The sequence below is a fragment of the Podarcis melisellensis genome (genome assembly GCF_964234715.1).
Source record: "Podarcis melisellensis genome assembly, chromosome: 9".
Taxonomy (NCBI): Eukaryota; Metazoa; Chordata; class Lepidosauria; order Squamata; family Lacertidae; genus Podarcis; species Podarcis melisellensis.
In genome coordinates, this window is record NC_138541.1 from 51,752,767 (window position 1) to 51,779,705 (window position 26,939).

General features: G+C 42.3%; 1 long non-coding RNA gene across 2 annotated transcripts in view; it reads right to left on the minus strand.

Annotated features, from left to right (window-relative positions):
• LOC309378443 overlaps positions 1–11,714 on the minus strand; it is a 57,385-nt gene extending 45,671 nt beyond the window's left edge. For both annotated transcript variants that reach the window (XR_014172078.1, XR_014172079.1), the window contains exon 1: positions 11,085–11,714. This is a non-coding gene — a long non-coding RNA (uncharacterized lncRNA). The remainder of the gene's footprint in view (positions 1–11,084) is intronic.
• Between the last annotated feature and the right edge of the window lie 15,225 nt (positions 11,715–26,939).

The window sequence follows — 26,939 nt, forward strand, 5'->3', positions numbered from 1 at the left end:
ACTCCCACAGTAAGGTTTGCTCCCAAAGCTCTATCTCCCAAGGCCCAGCTCGATTGGCTGAATTCAAATTGCGGGTATGGAGGGAACACCATTGTGCCTTGCGAACAGCCTGGTGATTTTCAATGGTCAACTGCACAACAGAGTTTGCTCGGGGGGGGGGGTATTGCGTGGCCTGACACAAAGCGCTGTAACCGCTGCCCACCTCAAACTTTGTAAATATCCATTCTTGTCATAGAGCTGTAATTCTCAAGATTGATTTAACAGTCAATACTTCTTCCCAGGGAGCTCTGAGAGTTAAAGCTATGTAAAAGGAATGTTGTTGTTGTTTAGTCGTTTAGTCGTTTCCGACTCTTCATGACCCCATGGACCAGAGAACGCCAGGCACTCCTGTCTTCCACTGCCTCCCGCAGTTTGGTCAAACTCATGCTGGTAGCGTCGAGAACACTGTCCAACCATCTTGTCCTCTGTCGTCCCCTTCTCCTTGTGCCCTCCATCTTTCCCAACATCAGGGTCTTTTCCAGGGAGTGTTTTATTCTCATGAGGTGGCCAAAGAATTGGAGCCTCAGCTTCAGGATCTGTCCTTCCAGTGAGCACTCAGGGCTGATTTCCTTCAGAATGGAGAGGTCTGTTCTTCTTGCACTCCATGGGACTCTCAAGAGTCTCCTCCAGCACCATAATTCAAAAGCATCAATTCTTCGGCGATGGGGTCTCCTAATAACTCTCAGCACCCTTAACAAACTACAGTCCCAATGATAAGCCATAACTGTATGATGCCACTTTAAATGTGCAGTGCAGCTGGGGTTGATAAGTGATAAGAAGCTGCCTTATGCCCCCTCAGACTATTGCCTAGCTAATTCAGTGGCTGGCAGCAGCAATACACAGTCTCCAGATAGAGATGCTGGCAACTGAAGGAGGGATTTCCAGCACACAAAGCAAGTCCTCTGCTAATGAGATCTGATCCCCCACTCCCCACAAAAAAGAAAAAAAAGAAATCTGTGCCGAATATCAGCTGAAGACTGGAGGTGGTCTTCGGTTTGGGCATTTCTTTCCCCCCTTCTTTTTCCCCTTAGACCCATGGAACACTGTTCCTCAATTATGCATTGCTGTGATCTACTTTGTTGGGTTGAGGGCAAAGACGAATGGCATCAAATAGCCCACCTATCTTTGGGGGATTGCCATTTAAACAGTTATTTTCTTGATAGAAATAATGTTATACCCTGCACAATGTCATTGGACTACAAAGGAGATGGCTTTACTTTGCACTTATACTCAGGGTTTAACAAGGGCGCTGCTGAAACCATCTTTGGCAGTAAACAATCTGTATTGATCTGTATCTCTCTCAAATTCTCTATGATCGTTGTTCCGCAGCAATCAGCCTCTTCTAAACATTGAAAGAACAACCAAAGAAAAAGGTGCCTTGAAATAAATTTTCTCCCTGCTTTTGGAAAAGGAGAAGTGCATGTGTTCACATATAACACACTTAAATGTAGCCTCCCTTTGATAGGCTTATTTTAACTTTCCTTTATGGTATCTATTTTTGTGCCTCTTCACATTGTTTGGAATGGTAGCTAAAAGAGTTTGCATACTCTCAGATTAAGAATAGGAGCAAATAAGCAGTCTGTTCATGTAGTCCACTTTCTTTTTCTAGGTCTTACAATTTCAGACTATGAGGTGGAAAAGACATACTAGATTTCCCATTTTACCTAAGTGGCAATCTATAAGCAATTCTTTGGTTTTAGTGGATTAATTCTTTTTATGCTGGTTTTTTTATGCTGCTATATTCTATGATGAAGTTGTATATGGTGGATATTTTTTGCAGTTCTATGTTGCTATTAGGTTTCTTTTGTATAGTAAGCCACTTTGATGACTGGTATAAAAAGTGAGGTATAAATACAGTAATCTAAACAAATAAATGCATCAATCTCCTCTGCATTAAGAAGCAACACCATAACACCTACCCACCCCTATACTCACAAAACAAATAGATAGATTACAACTCTTTTCGGTATACAGTTTCCCCTTCTAGGTTTATATGCACCAGGAGGTCTTTTTATTATTATTTTAAAATGAAAACATTCAAATATGTAACCCCTGGCTTGCCATCTGAAATGGTACAGCCCATCAGTAGATACTTTGAGTGAGTCCTATTACTGTTTGAGCTGCTCCTAGACTATGCACATTTATGATCGCATAAAATACTGCCCAGATCTATAGTATCTATATCCTGCATTGCAGGGGGTTGGACTAGATGACAATTTTGACCCTTCCAACTCTACAATTCTATTAATTATTTAAGAGGCCAACACAATGTTCTGTCACAGTCTAGTTGTATAGTCTGTTGAAGTATGAGATCACTGCTTTCAGGGTCCATACATGTGTTGGTAAATTAGCACGGTTATATACAGACCCTTGGTGGGACTCTGATCACAGACCTGCAGCAGAGTTTCGCCTAAAGAGAAAAGGGAAGTCTAGGAACTGGACTGTATTGTGCGTAGTTAATTCGTTGGATATTGACTAAGACAGTGAACAAGAAACTCAGCCCAGGAACATGACTGTGAAGATAGGAATAAAGTTTATCGCCAGTGGCTATAAAGTCATCAAGCATAGCTCTTACCTTAATAAATGGGATGCAGATGGTGCTGTGGTCTAAACCACTGAGCCTCTTGGGCTTGCCAATCAGAATGTTACTGGTTCAAAGCCCCATGATTGGATGAGCTGTCGTTGCTCTGTCCCAGCTTCTGTCAATCTAGCAGTTTGAAAGCATGCCAGTGCAAGTAGATAAATAGGTACCGCTGTGGTGGGAAGGTTAACCTCAGCAGAGACTAAGCTGACTTATGCATGGTTCACCCTGAATGCTATATATGAGCAGAACTCTGACATTGCTTCAGCAACAGTATACCTGAGACCTTGCATAGGAGCAGCAGTTCTGCCCTGATTGCTAGCTCTGCTTTCATGCAAGGAGCCTCTGTGTCTCTGCAGTTCTGTCTAAAATTGATTTTTTTTCACCCAATCTAACCCACATCCACCCACTCCACAGAGAGGTGTGGAAACCGTTCTTGTATCAGTAGCTCAGACAGCTGCAAGTAGGGTGAAATGTAAAAGCTGTGCTTCACGTGAAGCAAGGGGAAGAGGGCCCACCTATGATTCTGATTACTCCTGTGTTCCATAATGTGAAAGACACTTGTTGAAACTTCTGCAGGTAGAAGTTAGTGCTTGGCATTTTGTATATTTCCCATGAAACTTTGGAGGGGGTTTACTCTCAACAGAACCCCTGCTGTTTTTTCTTGAAGTTTCCCAACCATGAAATAAACACCGGGGAAAGGGGTTAACAACTTACCAAATTGAAGAGCGTTTGCCATCATTGTCAGCTTTGTAATCATTAAGAGAAAATACTGTAGTGGTTTGCCGTGACAAGAAGATAAATGATGTGGAGAAATTCATTAAATCTAGCTTAATTCGTTGACAAAAGAGCACTGTAATAGAAGGTGTTTTTCTTCTCAATTTTTGTGTGCAAGTGACTGGATGCTAAGGGCCAGATATTATGCATTACCTACACAGAAAGCACTTCTGGAGCATGAAGGATGGAACACATAGTCATGAAAATTGCATTTCTGTCTATTTCAGTACAACCAATGCACTCTAGGCAGGGCCACAATTTGTGTCTGGTCTGGAAACTCCAGCTTGTGCAAAAAGCTGTGGCTAGGCTGTTAATGAGGACAGACTGCCACCAGCACAAAACTCTGGTGCTTAAAGTTTGTTACCTGCTGCCCATATGCTGCTGGGGCAAATTAAAAGTTATTGTATTAATTTAAAAGCCCCTTAACAACTTGCGTTCTGGATTTCTTAAGGACTGCCTGATTCTTTATATCACTGTCTGATCAATAGGGATGGAAGGATCTGTCACTTTCAGTTTTCACAGTTTCTCATTTTCACAATCTTAAATTCAGTTCTCCACATTTCTGCAGCAATTTGCAAATTTCTTCTAACAAACACATTTTTGTATGCAGTTTTGAGTAACGTATACATTTCTGCAATTTATCCTAACTTTAGGATATTTTTTTGTATGGGATTTTCATCGATATGCACAATTTCCCCATATATAGTCATCTTTGTAAACACTGGCAGGTAGGAGAGCTGCATTGCAAAATTCAGATAAGTGCAAATTGCAAAGGCAATTTGGTTCTATAGTTTCAGAACGTGTGAATCTGATGGATCTAGCTTTAAATGTGATCTGAATTTACTTCTCCCCCTCTACCTACTGATCACCCAGGTCTTTGCAGAAGTCTCTTTTGGTGCCTGTCCCCCTTAATTAAGATGCACAGCTCCTAACTGTTACAAACCATGCATTCACTATTCTGTGCCCAAGCTTGTGGAAATTCTCCTGAATGAGATTAGACAGGCTCCTTCCTTGCTGAACTTCAAACATCTGACCAAGACTTACTTTTTTAAATTTCAGCAAGTATTTTAAGGTAGTATTTGGCTTTATGAACACTTTTCATTGTTCTGTTCTCTGTATGGTTCATTTTTATGTACACCACTTGGAAATGCTACTGATTAAGAGGTATATAAAAGCCTTCAAAAAAAAATTTTTTAATGTGGCAAATAAGAACTTCAGCATGCATACTGACACACAGAGAAAATACGTGTGTGTGGTTGTTAAGCATGGTGATTTATAGCCATGTAATATTTGAATATCCCCTCTGCTCAAATCATGGCCTTTCACACAGGTATTTAGCATGTACGTGCACTGTGAGGGAATCAAATGTATTTTCATATCATGTACATTGGGTGCATATGTGGCAGCAACCTGCAAATTGTAGCCAATGATTCCTTTGTCATTTGTTCATAAAAAAATACCTCCCGGCATCCCCATTTTTGTTTTTTTTGGAACAGTTGTGACACACCTTAAACTCCTTTTTTTACAGAAAGAGCATAGGATGGAAACTCAGTTTAAATGAATGACTAAAATACCATTTTCCCAAACATACCAGGACCTGTACAGAAATGATTTTGCTTGGAGGCAAAGCGGAATACAGTGGTACCTTGGGTTACAGACACTTCAGGTTACAGATGCTTCAGGTTATAGACTCCGCTAACCCAGAAATAGTACCTCGGGTGAAGAACTTTGCTTCAGGATGAGAACAGAAATTGTGCACTGGTGGTGCACAGGTTAAGAATGGACCTCCAGAATGAATTAAGTTCTTAACCCGAGGTACTACTGTACCTGAAAGCTTTGATATGTGTCTGTGGGTCAACAGGAACGTTTTTCAATTTCTCCTGAAAGTGTATAATGAGGGAGGGCATTCCACAAATGGGGAACTCCCACTGAAATGGCCCTGTGATGGGTCAATGCCAAATGAGTAGTCCCAGGTGGCAGTACCGTCACCTGCCAATCCTAGGGTCCAAGATGGTTGATACTGGGGAAGGCAGCATTTTAGGTACTTGGGTCCTGCCTGAGGATGTCACATACTGTCCTATGACTCGTTTAGGGCTTTATATACTAGTTTAAAGACCTTGAATGGAGCCTGGAAGCTCACTGGCAGCCAATGGAGTGCTTTCAGGCCTGGTGGGTTCTAATGAGCATTCACTCAGCTGTACTTTCTTCCCGTCTTTTAAATGCCAGGTAAAGTGTTGGTTCAGAAACACTAAAGGCACCTCTCTCCCACACACTGTGCAAATTCATAACCATCGAAGAGCTTTTCATGATTCCATTTTCTTCAGACTATGCCCAAAGCCAGAGTAATAAAATCCAGAGTTCTCACAAGAAATGCAGGCACAACCTAAGAAGATATTAATATTCACTCAAGGATTATATTGTTTTTCTAACTCTCTTTGGAGCTTCCAGAGGAACAGCACATTCACCCCTGGACACAGGGAAGCATTTTTAATGTTTTGTTTTGACATGAAGAGCATCGCAAGCTGTTTGCCACAAACCAAAAAAAATCTGCACAATCTGAGGCGCATATGCCAAGTTAATGGAGGCAATAATTGAATCTGGGCTTATCTTTTGGAATTTGCTGAATGCAATTTAATATACTCAATATTAAAGGTAATTGGTGTGCAGAGCAAAACAGCACTATGATAATGCTGTCTACTATGATATAATGGTCAGATTCCAAAGAGAATATTTCCCTTTATTTTCTCCTCTGTGCTGCTGGCTCTTCAAACAGCGCTCTCCCCCCCCCCTTTATAAAAAGACATTTCCTTCCAGGATGCCTTTGTTAAAATGGGCTGGCTTTTTAAAACATCTGTGGACATAAACCAAGTATTTATTTTACCATTGACTGCTGTACCACTTAGCTGAGCAATACTTTTAGTTCCTGCTATGATATCTCAAGTTATTTATGCATCTGTTTTCATAGAGCTACACCAGTGACTAAATGGAGATGCTATGAGTGCTAATGGGCTAGACTTTCAGACAATTAAAACGTGGCACTGCTAGCAGTGCTGATGTGTTGAGGCTACAAACGCTAGCAGCTGCAGCTGTTGTGGAAAACTTTTAAATATTCCACTTCTCGCATGCATCATTAGTGCAAGTAAGCTAGCTCAGCGAGGAGACCTCACATTTAAATAGGTCCTATCCACGCTAAAGCAAGGGTAGCCAGCATGGTGTCTTCATGACAGTACTGAGGCAGAACTCCCATCTTTTACCACTGACCAAATAAAATATGAACAGCCCCATTTTGGCTTCCCCTGCTCTAGAGTAAAAGTTCTCAACTGTGTCTGTTGGTCTTGGCAGTAGCTAGATTGGCATTGACACTTTTTGCATACACTTCTTTAACCTGGGATGCATAAGGTAAAGGGACCCCTGACCATTAGGTCCAGTCGTGGCCGACTCTGGGGTTGCGGCACTCATCTCTCTGTTTAGGGAAGCTTTTAATGTTTGATGTATTACAGTATTTTAATATTTTGGGGGGGAAGAAGCCCAGAGTGGCTGGGGAAGCCCGGCCAGATGGGCTGGGTATAAACAATAAATTATTATTATTATTATTATTATTATTATTATTATTATTATTATTATTATTATTATTATTATTGTTATTATTATCTCGCTCTGTAGGCCAAGGGAGCCAGCGTTTGTCCACAGACAGCTTCCGGGTCATGTGGTCAGCATGACTAAGCCGCTTCTAGTAAACCAGAGCAGTGCACAGAAACTCCGTTTACCTTCCCACCGGAGCGGTCCCTATTTATCTACTTGCACTTTGACGTGCTTTCGAACTGCTAGGTTGGCAGGAACAGGGACCGAGCAACAGAAGTTCACCCCATCACGGAGATTCGAACCGCTGACCTTCTGATCAGCAAGTCCTAGGCTCTGTGGTTTAACCCACAGCGCCACCCGCAGCACTGGTCAAATCTCTTACTGTTGCAATGTTGGCAGGGATAGTGGTCGTACCTGTCTCCTCTTCCCCTCCCCAAGCTACTGGGGACCTTGCGGGGACAACATTTGAACACTGTAGATTTCCTTATTGTCAGACTATCCCAATGTGAAATGGGTGGCTCCATCTAAGCAAGCCTGTCCTGTGGGAAGTGGGGAGGCGCAGAACACCTTTCTATTTTCTTTATTATTATTTTTTAAAGTAGCTGGTGTTTACTTGGCACAACACATGCTAGTAAGAATGCTTCTTTCCCTACACTGAGTTCATGTTTATTATTTATCATTTGTGATAATACATTAGGAATTTCTCTCCCATAGTTTATGTACTTAACAGCGGCATTACTTCTTTGGACAAAACAAAGATCACCAGGGTTGAAGCAATGATTCTTCAACATCAACTTTGTTGGACTTGTCATGTTGTTCGGATGCCTGATTATTGTCTTCCAAAGCAACTGCTCTATTTCCAACTTATGGTAAGAATGGAAAGTGAAATGCGGCAGACAACAAAAGAGGTTTAAAAACACTCTCAAGGCAAATCTTTAAAAATGCAGTACTGTATAAGCAAAGATGATTGGGAAACACCGGCTTGCAAGTGCTCCAACTGGAGAATAGCCTCTACCAAAGGCATCACAGACTTTGAAGAAGCACAAATTCAGAACGAAAGAAAGAAACATGGTAAGAGGAAGGCATGTTTGGCAAATCCTCACCATGATCAACTCCCGCCTGGAAACCTATGTCCCCACTGTGGAAGGATATGTGGATCCAGAATTGGCCTCCACAGTCACTTATGGACACACTGTTCAGTCTGTTCAGCTACGAGTGATAGCCAAAGAAGAAGAAGACATCTTTGGGAATCAAATAGTTATAGACTTTTACTTTGTTTTAAAAATGCAAAAATGTCCAGCATGAAAATCTGTAGATTTATCAAGCTATAAATTGGCTGGATTGATCCACTCTGAAGGAGTTCATGCACCTGTAAACTTCATCCACTTTGATCTAAAGGGTAAAAACTTATAGCTGTTTGTAGATTTCCACATTATAGTGAATGAGGAACACAGAGCTTCATTTTCTACTGAGTGGCATGGAACCCAGCATACAGTCTGAAGCAGATAGCGCAGAAAGTAATGAAGAAGAGATAGGAAAATTTAAAAATGTACAAATGCAAGGCAAATCTTACAGCCTGTGCAGAGCTGTAGTATCTGTAAATCAAATAAGAGCAACAACTAAGGCCATTATTATACGGGGAGTAATTCAAAACTGGCAATTTTTCAATAAATGTTTCTATAAAAGATAAGCATGTCTCTTCTAACTTCTGCTGAAGCCTTCTAGGCAAGTTAGGTGTCTGCATTACAGTATCTAAAGCAGTCAGAAACTGAAATACTACAGAACCTCAATCTGAAAATCCACATATATAACAGAGCCCAATGACTGTTATTAAAATAGAGTATATTTAAATAAAGAGCATTGTAGTTTGTAAATAAAACATTGCTATCCATGTGCTCACTGTGCATGTCCTGGGAAATATCAGATTTTCGAACAGTAATCCTGTTTTTTGGAGTTCTCCTCCTGTAGATGAATAATTTCAGAGAATTCTTTGTAATCTGGTGCAGAAAGCTGCTGCCCAAAGAAAACCACATCAGATATTCTGCCGGCTGCTCCCAAGCCCCTGAGCACCTCCTAAAATCTACTTACCAGATTGTGGCTTTGAACCACAAAGCACCATCTAAAGACAGATGCTGCAGTCCAGGAAGAAGTATCTACAGATGGAAGCAGGCTTTCAAACACATATCCCCTTGCTGGATCTATAAACCCATGTGTAAGGAACACATCTGCATTTCAGTGCTCATCCAAGTCCCATAGATCTTGATGGATGCATCTCCACCTGGAGCCATTCACTACCATTGACATGCAGAAGCTGAGTGGAATTACTGCCAGAGAATTCAATATAACGGGGAAATTTGCAACCTATCGGCTGTACAAAGTCGTAATCAATATATGATAAATAAAACCTAAGAGGAGCAGGCTGCCATAGCAGTGGAGTCAGTGGTTACCATATTTTTCTGTGTATAATACGCCCCCATGTATAAGACGACTCCTATTTAAAATTAAGAAATTAAGTTATTTAGCTTTGGGGGGGGGGGATGTCATTTCTGCCAATTGTTCACCTGCCTGCCCGCCACTGCTGATCGCTTGCCATGGCCCTGCCAATCGCACACCTCGCCGCAGCTGCCAATTGTCTGCTCATTTGCTGCCACCAACAGCCCACCCACCCACCCACTTGCCACAGCCACCAATCACCTGCCCAATTGCTGCAGCCATAGCCAGTCACCAGCAGGCCTTGCCGCAGCCACCAATCACCCACCCAATTGCAGCTGCCAATCTCATGCTTGCTGCTGCCATTAATCGCACGTCCCCCCCTCTGCATTCACTATCCATGTATAAGACGACACCCAATTTCTGCCTTTCTTTTTTAAGCAAAAAGCATCATCTTATACACAGAAAAATATGGAATATAGTAATCCCACTGCTGATATCAGTACTTTGTAGCAACCTGGTAGTTTGACCTTTTAATTCTTTATTTGTATGTAGGTGTTAAGAGCTCATGACACACCACCACCTCTTTAGCATTTGTGTTCTAAATACTGTTCCTTTAAGAACATGTGCTTGAGATTGCTCCTCCCCCCATTCTTTTTACCTGGTGTGTTACCTGCTTTTTAAATTGCAAGCCTGAAGGTCTTAGCAGCAGACCCCAAGAGTGTCCTGGAAAAACCAGTAACCCCATTTTCTTATTGCAAGAGAGTAGCAGGATTTGGGTTGCTGTGATCTCATGTAATTTTGCACTGTGGTGCCTCCCCCCCAAGTGTTGTTGGGGGTTTTTTTTTGGGGGGGTGGACTGCAGCCAAAATCATGTGAGATCATGGCAACCAAAATGGCCACCAAGTTCTTATGATAAAAAATGAGAAGATAGCATCTAGGGTTTTGGCTTCAAGGCTTGGAGGGTATATAGTAGTGATATCTGTAAACCACTCTGTAAACTTTCTTTTTTAACTGAGGGGTGGGGTATAATTACTTTAAGCACACAGCCTAGTTTGTTCTTAACCAGCTGCCAAATGCAGAACCTCTATACAATGTATGTCACTAGCTTCAGATGTAAGTAAATGGTAATTCCTTTCCCCATTCAGTCAACTATATACAAGCAAACAGGAATATATATATTTCTGTTTGTTTGTATCTAGTCTATACTCTCTCTCTAGTATAGAGAGGATATAACATATTAACATGCACACTTCTCCTTAGAGGGTTCCACTTTCTCCACAGGCTGCAAGTTCCCTTTTAATATAGAGGGCATTCCAAACCACACTCTTGTTCTGTCAGGGACTGTCTTCTGAAACTGAGGGAGAATGTTACCTAGGCTTTGACTTTTGCAGAGTACAAGAACAGTGAAGAAGAAATTAGCCTGAAGAAAAGGGCAGAATAAAAGAATCCCTTTGGTATTCATGCTAATTCTCTTTAAAAAATAAATTACGTGCAACAGAACTGACAAAACTACCCAAGGACCAGCTTTAGCAAAAAAAAAAAAAAAAGAAAAGATGCCCTTTTGAAATATGATTTGAGATATGGAAGATGCACACTTTCCAAAGACGTTTCCCTAAACAATGCAATGCATTATAAAAATAATAATAAAAACATAAACAAGTATAGCACTCACTATGAGGTTGTTTCCTTCAAGGGCAGGCTTCAGAAGGTTTTATGGCCTGGCATTTGCCAGGGCCTCAAAAGAGGCAAAGAACCCATCATGCCATGATCCCACTCTTTCTTTACAGGGAGAACCCAAGAAGAATAAAGAAAGGGTGAGAGAATGACCTGCTGAGACTCTTTGAGAGTGTCTCGCCCAAAGGGCCCCCAAATCCTCAGCTGGCATTGTGTCTTCCTTTGCAAAGCGCAGATAAAGTATCATTTTCCTGCACATTCTCCTATTCTGCAAAACACTTCAGCCAAAAAAGTGCCGCTGTTCAATTTAATAGCTTTCCTTGCAACCGAAAAATAAGTGTTTAAGTCTTTAACATGTGGCTCAGAACTGCTATTTAGTTTCTGTCATTTAGTCATGTCAAGCTCTTCACATCTCAACAACAAAGTTAAGGCAGGCAATCATGTGCCTATTTCCCCATAATGTAAAGAAATATACTTCTATTTCCTCCTGAATATAATTCCATTTGCAGCTGAAGAAAATACAAAAATAACAGCGCCCTACTTTGACACCTCAGAGAGCTGCAGAGATCAAATCCAATTCTAAGGAAGTGTGTTTGGAGTATTGGATGAGGAGGAGGAGGAGGAGGAGATGGAGAAAGGAAGAAGAAGAAGAAGAAGAAGAAGAAGAAGAAGAAGAAGAAGAAGAAGAAGAAGAAGAAGAAGAAGAAGAAGAAGAAGAAGAAGAAGAAAGAGGGGGAGGATGTTGGAATTCCTCATGATTGATTCTAATGAGAGATTATTAGAGAAGAGCTGTTTTTTCAAGGCTGGCATCCACTGGCCTGCCTTCACATTCTAGTATAAAACATTTTGAAACATTTTCCTGGCCAAGAACGTCTTCTGGGTTTGTTTGTTTATTTTTCCTTGTGATAACACTTCATCCCATTCTATTCACCATTTTCTTTAATTGCTGTAAAGTTACCAACTCAAGGTAATGGTTACAGCACTCCATCTGCTAGAAACAACTATGAGTATTCCAGCCCCCACAAGATACGAGCTGGTAACATTTGAAATTCTTTTTTTTTCCAGCAGTGACTGCATGTTCTGCTAGAATATCTGTTTGATATCCAGAGCCAGAATGCACTTGCAACCTAGCAGCTGCACATACAATGCTGAAATACTGTTTCAACCTGAAGCAACCTTTATAAATTCTATAATTTTTGCATGATACCTCTTGAAGGTGAAAACAGTTGTAAATTATTTTTTCCCACCCATCTCTTTCTCTCAGGCTGCTAGCCCCTAAACTTCTTAAGCCAGCAGAACTACCAATAGGGCCCCCTCCACTGAGGTGGTGGTCTTATTCTGTTGTAACTATATTTGATGCTCTGCGGTAACTTATAATTGGTAGCTCTTAACATTCAAACAGGGAGTGCCAGTGTTTGAATGCAATGCACTTTGCTGAAGGAGACACACTGCTGTGCTATTATTAGTAGGAATCTTTATGTATTTCCTATAGGATCCTGTGATAGTCACTCACCTACCCAATGTCTACCCAATGCTTTTCTGTTCACCTTTGGGGAAAATCCTCGTGATAGTCATTGCCAAGCACACTGTCTCTTTTTTGGATATATACATTGTCATTAATATAATTTCTTTTTAATATTAAAAGCTGGGCATATGGTTAATCCTGTTCTGAATCTCCTGTGGGTTCTTGTGAGAGTGGAAGAGGGGCTGAAGCCTTAAAAACCTCACCCATGAGGGCTCAGGCCCACTCCCCCCCCCCCGAAGATCCTCTCGCCTGCCCACTCTCAGTGTTAGAGCCTTATTGGGATATTTTAGTCACTGGTTGTTAGGGCCGGAAAGGACTCCCCTCTTCCCAACTTGAGTTGGCTCTTGGTTGGGTTTTCTTTCACCTTTACCTCACTGAAAATGCTTCATTATGTTAGTCGATTAGACATTTTTGTCACAACTTCTGCAGAAACGGCAGTGGGCAGTTTCAGCATGGTAAAGGAGCACCCCATATTGGGCCTGAAGGGGAGAATTAGCTCAAGAGATGTCCTAAGATGGAGTAGGTCCTCTTCCTGGCTAGAATCCCTTCTTCTGGCTGCCCAGTGGGACACTTGCACTACAACAGGGTTCAACACTGACCACCCCCATGGTGGAGGTTTGGGATGCTTCCCAACCCTGACAGAGTGCCCTTCCATCAAGCAAGGGCTGAGTGGAATAAGGAATTGATCCTTGCCCTGCTGTTATGCCACCTCCACTTAGTCAATAAACTTGTGGCCTGATTTTTCACAACACTGGCGTCCAGTTTGAGTTATTTCCATTGAGTCATAATTACGCACCTGCCTGGGCAATTTCTCAGGTGTGCTGGATGTTAGCTGCCATAATGCAGGATGGAATTCCTGCCTGTAGGTCATCGCTGGGACAGTTCCTGACTTTGTGCACTCTAGCGATGTTCTGGAGATGTTAGGAGCAAGTCTGCCCTTTAGGCACTTGTGATTTTACACTGCGATTGCCCCCTCCTTTCTTGGGCTGAGCAAGCATTTGATATGGCGGCCATTTTGCCAGCATGTTGCAACAGCGTATCTCGAGTTCCTGTGAAAGATGATTAAGGGTAAATAACATGTTATCCTTTATATTCTGTTGGATTCCAACTCCATCAGCCGCAGGAAGCACAACCAATGCTTATGGATGATGGGACTTGTAGTTCAACAGCATCTGGAGGGTACTACACTGCCTTCCTCTAGATTGCTCTGACAGAAAACTGCATTCCATTGTATTAGGGCATTTTTGTTTTATCGTCTCCTATGCCCTTTTACGCAAAGCATGCAAACCTTCAGAAGATTAAAATTGATGGCAACTCCAGTTAAGAACCAACTCTGGAGTTTATGTATTAAATGGATTTTCAGATTAATGGAAATGGTGTGCAACTGAACATTTATGGGCTTATTCATTAAACTTCATTATGCCCTTTATAAATCCTTTATGCTTGCGGGAAACAAATGAAAACAACAGTGGATTTGTGGAACATTTCTAAAGTGAATTAAATTTAGCATTAGTGCAGGATCAGTGCTCTTATAATCAGAGCCCTTCAAACTACGTATTTCAGCACAATTCCCCAAAGCAGAAGTACATTGCAGAAAACCAATACTGACATCTTAACCATGCTTTGCAGCAAACACTGAATGAAATGGACTTCTTCACACCAAAAGCAGATCGACATAGTTGTGTGCTATCAGTTTCGCACAGGAAAGAAATACTTTTAGGAAAAACTTTATATTTTTGTGTTTTGGGCATGCTTCTCCAGGTAAAATTTAATTCAGAGAAACAGTGCCACAGAATGATCCTATCATTTAAAGTGAAAACAAACAGTTGATTGTGTCTAAGTTCAGGTGATATCAAGTTTTGTGAATGTCACTAATCCCAGATGAATTTGGTGACTATCCATATTTCTTAATAAAAAGAACTATGTTGAATTATGCCTAATGAGAAAATGTATCTGGATCTTTTAGAACAAGGCTGAGAATGAACGAGTTAAAAAAGGAGCTGTCTGGCTTCTCCTGGAATATTAAGAGGATGAAAAATAAGCCATGGTACATAATTATTTCCAAATAGGTACCTCTGTTAGTCTGTTGCAGCAAAAACAACAATGCATCTAGTGGGACCCTAAAGACTTACAAATTTATGATGCCATAAGTTTTTTCTGACAAAGTGGATTCTAGTCCACGGAAGCTTATGCCCAAATATACCTTAGTGATGTGAAAGACAACTTTCTGTTTAATCACAGAACTGTCTGCAAAATGGGCTGCTCTTTCATCAGACCTTCAAATTGCAAAGCTTTTGGAGTTCAGAATCAAGAATCTGAAACTTAAAAGGTTACAAGGACAATGTGCCTGATGATGATGTATCTAAAACTAACTTGAAAGTTTTAATAATGAGGGTATATCGGGGTCAGCAACCTAAGGCCCATGGGCCCATGAAGGTAGTTTGACCAGCCCCCAAGCTGCTCCCGAAAATCACGGGTGCCCACGCAATCCGGCCCACGGAGGGATCTCTCTAGGACCGATCCGGCCCAGGCAAGATAAACCTTGCTGACCCCTGGGGTATATGATCCAGCTATAAAGTATTTTAAGTCCCATATAGTACAGTGGGTACCAGTTCAATGCTTGCTTGACTCTTCTGTACGGATGGAGGAGAAATCCAGTTCAGTTCACATTTAAAGGCAAATCTACCTAATTTATCGAATTTACACTTTCTGAACAATATGCAAACTGAAAATTCACCCCGGAGGGTGATCTCACGAATTCAATTCCCATTAACAGAGGTGTCCGACAGGGTTGTATATTGGCTCCACTCCTGTTCAATTTGTTCATAAGTGACATGAGGACCCCTAATAAAGGCCCAAGAAAGGATTCATGCACCCCGCCTAGCACTTTATCGCTGCCCCTTGTTACTATATGCGGATGACGCAGTCATTCTTTCTTTTTCTAGAGTAGGTCTCAGGAGGGCCCTAAAATTTTTTGGATCATACTGTAACGCAAATTCCCTTACAATTAATTATGGAAAATCTAAGATCCTGATTTTCTCAAAGAGCCGGAAACTCCATAATTGAAGAATTGATGGGAGAGCCATCGAACAAGTCTATAAATTCCAATATTTGGGAGTTTGGTTACAACATAACCTCAGATGGAAGGCCCATGTAGCCTATGTTACAAATAGAGCCAAAGCTATCTCCTTGGCGATCTTGCGATTCTTCTTCACCGATGGGGCCCTTCACATCCCATCGGCGTTGAAAGTCTTCAAGGCCAAGGTGATCCCGACAATTGCTTATGCCATCTCAATTTGGGGGACTTTTGCCAACCTATCTCACCTGGAGGTCATTCAAAATCAGTTTTTAAGAGGGATATTGAAACTGCCCAACTGTGTAAGTAATACAGCGTTACGCATGGAACTTAATATTGTATCCCTGGAAAATGCTCTGTGGAAGCACATACTTTGTCACTGGTTATCTCTATGGCACAATCTCCCAAACTTGTACTTGATACAATGTATGTGGAGAGATGATTTCCAGAGCCCATGGGTAAAAAATTTACAGCTGAAAATAACGGCAATGGGAATCTCCCCATCCAAATTACTAGAGCAGGACATAGTCCCAGCTAAAAGAACAGTAACCTGTAAGCTAGAGGAGATGGACTTGCAGCAGAAAATGATTTTGGGCAATGGTACCTGCTCACCTCTAAATCTTGGTTTATTACCCTCCTAAGGCTCCCAAACTATTTGAATTCCTTAACTTCCTCAGCTCATAGATATGCCTTTGTAAAGGCAAGATTCAACACCTTCCCATCGAACGTGCTGAGAAATAGATTCTCCAATGGACAGATATCGCTCTTATGTGATTGTAATATTGGGGCACCGGAATCGTTGCATCACATAATTTTTGACTGTGCTTTTCACTTACTGGCCAGGAGCAAGTTTCTTGCTCAATATCTGAAGGGAATTGCCGATGATACGGTTGAAGCCAAACTGAGATATCTACTAATTGATGATGACCCCCTAAAATCACTCATGGTTGCCAGATTCCTGATCAGCGTCCTATCCCTAAAGAAGAGAAACGGTCTCCTGTGTGATTCGGATAACCCCTTTAAACCATGACCTATGTTTTAGGTGATATCACCATTGTTTTAAACCATGATCTATGTTTTAGGCGATATCACCATTGATATCCTTGATTAATTTATGAGCAGAGGGCGATGTATAGGTTACAAATTTATTGTAATGTATGATGGTGGTTTTTGTTTTTGTTTTGCTTCGGTTACTGTTTGTCTTTTGTAAGTTTTGGCGATTTTAAATTTGGAGGCTTAAGTATAATATGTTGGTATGGTAAACTGTTGTGTAACGGGCCAATGGCCGTAATAAAGATCAATCCAATCCAATCCAATGCAAACTGAAAGTCTTTAGAAATTCACTCTTCTTTAAATTTTCCTGTGCAACTCCAACTAAGGGATGTACGTCTACTGGGGTAAAACCTATATATAAATGCATATATACATGACTATTACATACAAAAATAAATTATATTAAGAAAATTCCTTTGCAAACATGTTTCTTTTAGGCAAACTTGCATTAAAATGTGTATATTGGGATAAATTTGGACTGATGCTGATGGACTTTCATGAAGACCTTAAAAAATAAACGAATATGGAAACGTGGAGAATTAACCTTAGGGCTAAAAAAAAATGAGAAATTGAGAAAATCTGAAATTGGCAGTTTTCCCCCCATCCCTACACTGCTGTCTATCTCAGTGGCTTAGACCTTGAGAAGCATTCATGGAAGATGGTTGTCAGAATGTGATTCCACACATTCTCTCCTCTGCAACCTCATGCCCACTCCTTAGGGAGAGAGGACCAGCTGAATGGAATGGCTTTCAGCATGGGAGACTGAGTTGATGGACCGTCACTCAAAAGCAAGTGGAGACACCTTCTGTAAGCAGAAGTCCGTAATTTCATAGAACCTGCCTTAGGGTGATTGTAAGGGAAGCCGTTTTCAGTTTTGACTCCATTCAACATGTTCCAAAGCTTTAAAGCCACAGCCCCTTGCCTCACATTCAGGCAGCAGCTGTTATAAATTGTTGGCTGTAGAAACTCTTGCAGACTCTTCAGGTCCAGTGGGAGAAGATCACAGGTAATAAGGAACAGTGGGAAGCAGTTCGGGAGTATTAAGGTCTAACTGTACATTTTCTTGGCTACTTTTGCTAAGTTATAGCTTCCTTTCTGCTCCTATGCAACTCCCCCTAGAGGATGTTCTACTGCCATATAGCAATGTATGAAGTTTTGTGTTCCATGGAAAATAATAGATTTCTCCCATTTTCCAGGTAGTTCTAAACTTAGTAACAACCCATATGATTTCCAGTAATGCTGTTGTTACAGTTAGTCATGAAAAGAGAGAGAAAAACCAGTATAAATAAATTACCTGCATTCTGAAATGCATCGTGAAGAGACCAGAATTTCATTTTGCCACCATTTTCAAACCGTATCTTATTTATTTTGCAGAATTGCAGGTTGTTTTAAATGTGCTTGAAAACACAGCAGCTACTGTAAGTTCCACTTCTTCCATTTCTCATTAATATTATTTTTCACTTTCAGCAGAACCCAAAACTTAACCTGTTTATTAAATGAGACAACTCACTGGGAGATATGTGATTGGAACTCCTATGGGCTGACTTGTTTTGAGTTCAAAGCAGCTCTAAAGGTAAAGGGACCCCTGACCATTAGGTGCAGTCGTGGCCGACTCTGAGGTTGCGGTGCTCATCTCGCTTTATTGGCCGAGGGAGCCGGCGTACAGCTTCCGGGTCATGTGGCCAGCATGACTAAGCCGCTTCTGGCGAACCAGAGCAGTGCATGGAAACGCTGTTTACCTTCCCGCCGGAGTGGTATCTATTTATCGACTTGCACTTTGACGTGCTTTCGAACTGCTAGGTTGGCAGGAGCAGGCACCGAGCAACGGGAGCTGACCCCGTTGTGGGGATTCAAACCGCCGACCTTCTTGAATAATAATCTGTGATGGTAATTTTCCCATTACGTAAATGTTATATTTCACCGTTATTTTTCTAGTCTTGATGAAGATCACAGCTGGCATCATCCTTAAACATCAGCTGTCGAGCACTTTAAGGGACCAGTCCTAGCGACTGTTTCCTTCTCTCTATCGCTGGTTGCTGGAGGTGGGTGGATGAATGGAGATGGTGGCAAGGAGCAACAGCTGATGATTGCATGTTCTCTAATGGGTGATGGAGCAGACTTATTTATCTTAACTGCATTTGTATCACACATGCCCCCAAAGAAATGAGGGCAAGCACATGTGTTTGTGGCAATTTACAATGATACAATGCAAATAACTCTTCTGCCAACCCAGTTCATGCCCTCCAAGCGGGGTCTAAACCACTAAGTTCCTTGGGATTGCCGTTCAGAAGATTGGTGGTTCGAATCCCCATGATGAAGTGAGCTCCTGTTGCTCTGTCCCAGCTCCTGCCAACCTAGCAGTTCAAAAGCATGCCAGTGCAAGTAGATAAATAGGTTCTGCTGTGGCAGTGTTTCTGTGTGCTCTGAACCTAGCCCCTTTAGAGGGAATCACTCAATTTTCTTGTCATGCAATTAATTTCTGCATATGTGCTTAGACTTTTATTAAAATGTAGCTCTTTTTGTTTACATCCAATTTTGAGAGCATTTAAGTCACAAATGGGGGGCAGTTTATTAAAAAAAAACCCACTTTATTTTTCATGGGGGATGCTTTTAACATTTGAAGAGAAATTTTAATTGCTTTTTTACCGTAAATAATATCTTCCCTAAGTCTGTATTATGAAGCTTGATTGATTCATTATTTTAAGTCTCCGGGTACCACATGAATGATTTTATAATAAAACTACATTAATATTAGAAGTTATGTCAATTATGTTTTTAAATTGAGCACTAATGAAAAAAGGTCTCCTGCACAAATGTATAATTAATATCTTCCTAACCAAATACTTATACTGATAACTAGTAATAGCTCTGTCTTATTTAAAAATCCTGTCTGTAATGTCCATAAAGGGGGGGGGAGAGGATACTTTGTTTTAGAATAAAGTGTAGAAATCCATTTTGTTTTCCCAAACTGAAGCTTTTTTGTTTTTTTGTTGTTTTTAAAGCAGCCCTCATCTTTACACAACATGTTCTTAAACCACATTGGAATTCCTGTCAGCAACTAGTCTTTGTACTGTCAGAAGCCACATTCATATTATATATATTTAAAGCCCGTTGCTTCCACCAAATAATTCTGGAAACTGTAGTTAAGTCTTCAAAGAGCTACAATTCCCAGCACTCTTAACAAGCTACAGTTCCCAGGATTCTTTGGGGTAAGGCATGGGCTTTAACTGGACAGTGTAGGTGTGACCAGAGAATAACTACAGAAGAAGAATGGTGGACCAAGATTCTAAATGCCACTCTCAAAGTGGGCCACTGAGGACCAAACTACACATTAATTTAAATCCAAAGTTCTGCACTTGAGTGCTGGTGCTTCTCACATATGCATAGATTCTTGATCTGAGGACCCCAGCATGGATAAGAATACAGTGGAACCTTGGTTCTCAAACACCTTGGTACTTGAACATTTTGGTTCCCAAACGCCAAAAACCTGGAAGTAAGTGTTCTGGTTTCCGAACGTTTTTCAGAAGCCGAACGTCCGATGCAGCTGTTGGCTATTGTTTTCGGGGTGCCTGCGCCAATCAGAAGCCACACCTTGGTTTTCAAATGTTTTGGAAGACAAATGGACTTCCGTAATGGATTATGTTCGAGAACCAAGGTACCACTGTACTAGAATGAGAAGTGGGATATTTTATGCCTTTTCCTCATGCCGTGATCTCAGTCTGGATATTCCCTTTTTTCACAACTGCAATTTGTATTGCCAATAAATAAATAAATAAATACAACCCAGTTATTTCAATGGGACCTCCTTTTTTGCAATTTGATTGGAGGTCCAGCCCATCCTCTGATCCAGATTGGGACCACAGTGGGAGGGAAAGTATTTAAGTTCCAAGAGTCTAAGTTTCCAATCTGGAACCTCTGCTGTCATAACCATGAAGATATGATCACTTGTAGTCCCCCACCCCTGAGGTCCTTAATGATATAGGCACCCTGCTCACTTTATAAGTCTGAGTTGGAAACTAGAAGATGGATTGGCATCCCACTTGGTGTCAGATTAGTCTCAGGAGGCTCCTGTTGCTGAAGCATTATTTTTTTTAGACATAACAGCTTTCCATCCACACTCGTGGTCTGGAGGCTGTTGAGCTAAACTGGAAAGAGGAAAGAGAGGCCAAATTCTAGATCTTTTAATATTGATGGGAAATGTGAATATGTGAATTTCCGTGTAATGTCCTTGCATTACAAGATGCTAAAGGTTAATGAAGTTTCAGCCATTGCTCAACGTTTATGTCTCTATTAATTTTATGTTAGAAGTGAAACTAAATGCAATTTTAATGCACTCACACATGCATCTAGCCACAAAGTATATTGATCACCTATCAGGCTATAAAATAAATTCTAAAAGTAAGTAGATAATAGTGTGTGTGTGTGTGTGTGTGTGTGTGTGTGTGTGTGTGTGTGTGTAATTGCATCATAAAAGACATTGGCCAGTCTCTTACAGTAACATTACTAAAAAGAGTATACATCTTCTTCTTTTTTATGTTATTTTAAGCAGAAGCTTTTTTAATGCGAGAAGCCATTACTCACTCTAGAGCTTAAAGCTATCGCCAAAAGTCAAAATGGAAATACCAATGCCATGACAACATAGATGAATCTTTGGCTTTCCAGACAGCGGATTTATTTTTAAATGGTGTGAATCCAATCTGCACTGGGAAGCCAACTTTGAAACACAAAGGAGGGATTGGCAATGGGAGGTTTTCTCTGGCTCAGCTGAAGTGAGGCTCTCCATTGCATTTTCATCCTAGCAGAGCGCATAACTGTGAAAATCGTTCAAATTGTAATTCTCATCGGCTTGCCAAAAGGGGATTATGAATTAAAGTCAGTGTTGCAGGAAATGTCACCTGCCCTTCTGGAAAGTCTAACAATAAATCAAAAAAAGGTCCTTTTGTTCATCCTTTTTTAAAGGAAATAAATAAATAAAAACCCTCTTTGCTCTTTATCGTTAACACGGAAGGTCAACAGCCCACCAACCGCTTCTTATCAGTGTTCATTTTCAAAGCTTTTTTTTCAAAGTTTTTTATTTTATTTTTTTGGAAACCTAATTTGCTTTTGAACAAAAAGGAATATAATGAGTGAGTTCAATGAAACACTTTTTTTGGGGGGGAGGCAGGTTGCCCACAAAGAAAGTTGCATAGAGGAAGACAAAGGTGAACTGAGCAATGCTGGATGGGTTTGTAGCACAGCTTAACTCTTACAAGGTGTTTATAAAGAGGCAAGAAGATGGGGACTATGGTTTGTTTCTGCCATCAGCCTGAGCCAAACAAAAGAACAGCATTCTACAGAGAGAAAAATGTGATCAATAGTTCTTTTGGAGATAACCAGAGTAATATATTTAATTGGGGCATGCTTATGAAACGAGGCGAACCAGGGTATAGAGCCACAAGCTAGTTTTTTCTCTCTCTTTTATCTAATATCTCCTGAGACTTCAAGGGAAACGGGGATGTTGCCTATGAAAATGGTTTTCATCCCACACCTGGGGTGTCAGGAATTACCTGCTGTCAAGTGATACTTCCTTGCATTCATTAAAAAATGAGAATGGACACAGAAGGGGTTGCTGATAGAGCCACTTCTATCTCAAACAAAACCTGCCATTGATATGTTAAGGTTTCCTGCTATTCCGAATATATGGGGAAGCAATTGCACTGAAAGAGAAACATCCAGGAAATAATTCTTCTCTGCCAGGACTACCAGGGCATACTAACAAGGGCATGAAATGTACTAAAAACTTACAGCCACAGGAAAATATGAACGTTTTGAGGGGATGACTTCAAGTCCTGTGGGGACTGCCAATTGGGCCTACATGTGGCAATGTGGAAACCGCATAATTGGGCATACACCACTTTTGCATCCTTCTGCTGAGGAAGGAAGCAGAACACCTCACGTGAACAATGGCAGGTGAAGGACAGAAGCCTCAGAAAATAATATTAATAAACCCCAAACCCTGCATAGTTCAAAACCAGAAAGCTTGATGGCCAACAAGCACAGAACCAGGATGGTGAAGGCTAGGAACTCCAAGCCTCTCTATGTGGCCCTCAGGACTCGCACCACACCCATCCTCACCTGGACCTCTTCTCACAAGGCCATTCCCCCTTACTAATCCTCCTTTGCACCCTTCTTCAATATTTTTGCCTTTCTGGGATGTGACCTTCAATTCTGATAATGCCTCATGTTTGGAAGGAGGACAAAATGGGGTGGATAGGTTAGTAGAAACTAACCTACTGTACCACCGAAGAATCAATGCTATTGAATTATGGTGCTGGAGGAGACTCTTGAGAGTCCCATGGACTGCAAGAAGATCAAACCTATCCATTCTGAAGGAAATCAGCCCTGAGTGCTCACTGGAAGGACAGATCCTGAAGCTGAGGCTCCAATACTTTGGCCACCTCATGAGAAGAGAAGACTCCCTGGAAAAGACCCTGATGTTGGGAAAGATTGAGGGCACAAGGAGAAGGGGACGACAGTGGACGAGATGGTTGGACAGTGTTCTCGAAGCTACAAGCATGAGTTTGACCAAACTGCGGGAGGCAGTGGAAGACAGGAGTGCCTGGCGTGCTCTGGTCCATGGGGTCACGAAGAGTCGGACATGACTAAACGACTAAACAACGACAACAAACCTACTCTACAAAGGTAATTTACATTTGTTGCTCCGCCTTCTTTTGGCCTCTGGTCCCATGCGGCCATTGAAAGGTTGCACAGAAGGTAATACAGTGGTGCCTCGCAAGACGAAATTAATTCGTTCCGCAAGTCTCTTCGTCTTGCGAGTTTTTCGTCTTGCGATGCACGGTTTTCCATAGGAATGCATTGAAAATCAATTAATGCGTTCCTATGGAAACCGCCTTCCCCCGACCTCTTCTGGCGGGCGGCATTTTAAAATCGCCCGGGACAGCGGAGGACTTCTCCGCTGTCCGGGGCGATTTAAAAGCCCCTGGGAAGGCAGGCAGGGGGGACAAAGACTTTTGCCCCCCCCCCGCCTGCCTTCAGAAAAGGTCCAGGACAGGCGCGGACCTCTCCGCAAGCAGCGCGCTCCTTGCGGAGAGTTGCAAGCGCGCCCAGGCTTTCTCGCCCCGTCGCCCGGCATCGGGACGATGCCCCGAAGCCGGGCAGCGGGGGGAGGCGTTCCTGCCCGGCCGCCCGGCATCGGGACGATGCCCCGAAGCCGGGCGGCGGGGGGAGGCTTTCCCGCCCCGCCGCCCGGCTTCGGGACATGGTTCCGATGCCGGGCGGCGGGGGGAGGCTTTCTCGCCCCGTCGCCCGGCATCGGGACGATGCCCCGATGCCGGGCGGCGGGGGGAGGCTTCAAAAGCCGTCCGGGGGCTTTTAAATCGCCCCGGACAGTCCCGGGGCGATTTAAAAGCCCCCGGTTAGGCAGGCAGGGGGGGCAAAGACTTTTGCCCCCCGCCCGCCTTGGGAAGAGGTCCAGGACCTCTTCCCAAGGCGGGCGGGGGGGCAAAAGTCTTTGCCCCCCCTGCCTGCCTTCAAAAGCCGTCCGGGATAGCGGGAAGCGCTTCCCTGCTATCCCGGGCCGCTTTTAAAATGCTGGCGGTGGGGAGCAAAGCCTTTCGCCCCCGCCGGCCTTCCTGGACCTCTTCTGAAGTCCGGAGGGGGGAAAAAGGCTTTGCTCCCCACCGCCAGCATTTAAAAAAAGGTCCCCGAGATTTCCCTATGGGCTTTCGTCTTGCGATGCAAGCCCATAGGGAAAATCGTCTAGCGAAGCATCGCAAAACCCGAAAAACCCTTTCGTCTTGCGGGTTTTTCGTCTTGCGAGGCATTCGTCTTGCGGGGCACCACTGTATGTTCCTTGGGCTGAAACATTTATCCATAGAAATTATGGGTATAGATGGGTCCCAAGACCCATGGGAACTGAAGTCCCAGAGCACTGTACGTTGATGGGCATTGCCATTCAAATGGTGTGCATCTGCTGTGTCATGTAATCGATTATGCAGGGGTGGGGCTTACCCGCCCCTCCATATTTTATTCAAGTTGGCACCCCTGACAACTAGTTTCCAGGATTCTTCTGAAGGGGTGTGTACTTTAAATTAGTTTTAATTGTATGATGTGCATGCAGCCTTACTCTACCCATGACAACACACAACTTATGTTGCGAACCATCCTCTTTGGCGGAAGGGTGGTATACAAATTGAATAAGTAATAATAATAGCTTCTCAGGGATTTTATTTGACAGAAGTCTAGCAAATAGTAGAGTGCTTCTATGTCCCCAGAACCTTATGCAAAAATAACCAGTGATATTTATATTTCACCTTAACTCCAAGGAATTCAAGATGACATATGTGATTCGCTCACTTCATTTCCCCCCACTCCACCCTGTGAGGTAGATTAGCTACGTGGGCTCCAGTTCACCTATGGTTGAGCAGGGATTTTACTAAACTGGTGGTCCTTTAAAAATGAAGCAACTGAACAGTCTGACCAACACTATACAAAAGTTGTGGTATAATATGTATCCTTACAACTTTCTGAGTTAAAAGCAACAAACAAAATGATATATTTCCAAGGATGCAGAAGGCTCGTGTATCAGCGGAAGGTTTTCAAATTGGGCCTTTTTGTAGCGATACATTCAATTTGTTTCTCTCTCTTTGCTTTCTAGAGTTAATATTGTTACTTTGAAATGCTCCTAGCTTTCTGTAAGTAGGAAGAGAACAGTTATTTTCAGCGATTGGTTTCAGTTTTGTCCCCTGCATGCTCGCTTCGATACGAGGTGTAACGAAATGTTACAGCTTGCATTCAGTTGCATAAATGACGCATGTCCTTGCAAACACAAGCTGCAGATTTCCATAACAATATGCTATATTGGGCTTGTTTGCATTGCCCATCTTCCTGTTCTCACTCTTCACACTTTAAAAGGCAGCTTTATGTGAGGGAGAATTAACGAGAAAAGGGGGAAATGAATTTTGGATGAGATTATGAGCTGACCTCAAAAATGTCCATTGCACAACTCGAAGCTAAAGCGTTGCCATGAAAAATCGCATTTATAAGTTATGTGCTAACTTACAGACATCACAATGGCATTTTGAATTATGACACCAAATGCTGAAGCTTGATTTAATCTAAAAGCCACAATTTTGTCCAGATTTTAGTTCTGGAAAATTGTTTGGATTTTTTTTTAAAAAGAGGATTGTGTCTGAAAACAAAAGACTTGTTTAACCATTCGTAGCTTTTTCAGTCTCTCGTGTTGCGACAGTATGGAAGCATGTAATTTTCATTTAGCAATTGAAACAGATTGAGGAAACAAAGAGTTTTCTATCTTATCTGTAAACAACGACTGCACTGAGCTCAAGACAGTCATCTTCATTGTTCATCAGACTAAAGAAGTGGATTGCAATGCTCTGATATATCAGCAACATACAAGGAAGATCACTAAAACAGCAGACCCCTCAAGTGCCCCAATTTAATAGGGACATCCCAAATTTACAGAAGCTGCCCCGGCTTCTGAACTTAATCCAGGATGCCCCAATTTTCCCAGAAGCTGCTCAAGGCCATGCCCCATCTACTGATGGGGCATAGAGTGGAGTGACCTTCCTGGGACCACATTAGGCTTCATACTGTCTCTAGCAGCCGCCAGGTATGGTGTGGTCTTGTGGGGGCCTCTCTAGGCCTCACACCATTTCTGGTGGCTGCCAGGCCTGGCACAGCCTTCCCAGGGCCACTCTAGGCCTGGCATCATCTTGTCTTGTGAGAAAGCCGACTACAGCAAAGGTAAGAGAGGGGAGGGGTGTGGTTGGGGGTAGCAGGCAGGGAAGGAGGGGGTCAGCGGCCAGGAGGGGGTGAGCGATGGAGATGCCGGATGGTGGGGGGGTGTCCTGAATTTTTCTAACCAAGTGTTGGAGGGTACGAAATGGGCCAAGCCTTCTAAATGTTGCTGGACTACAACTCCCATCATCCATGATACTTGACTATGATGGCTGGTGATGATGGAAACTGGAGTTAAGTCATAACTGGAAGGTCATAGACTCCCCCCATCCTTGCATTATGAGGGTACAATTCATTTCTTTGCCCTGGTGATGTGTCCCACGATGTTCTCTTGAACTGGTGTAGCAGTAAGAGATTGCTTGTCTGTTCTAGTATCCATTTGTGCACCCTTCACCCCCCCCCCAAAAAATAATTAATAATTTTTGACCATTCATTGGCTG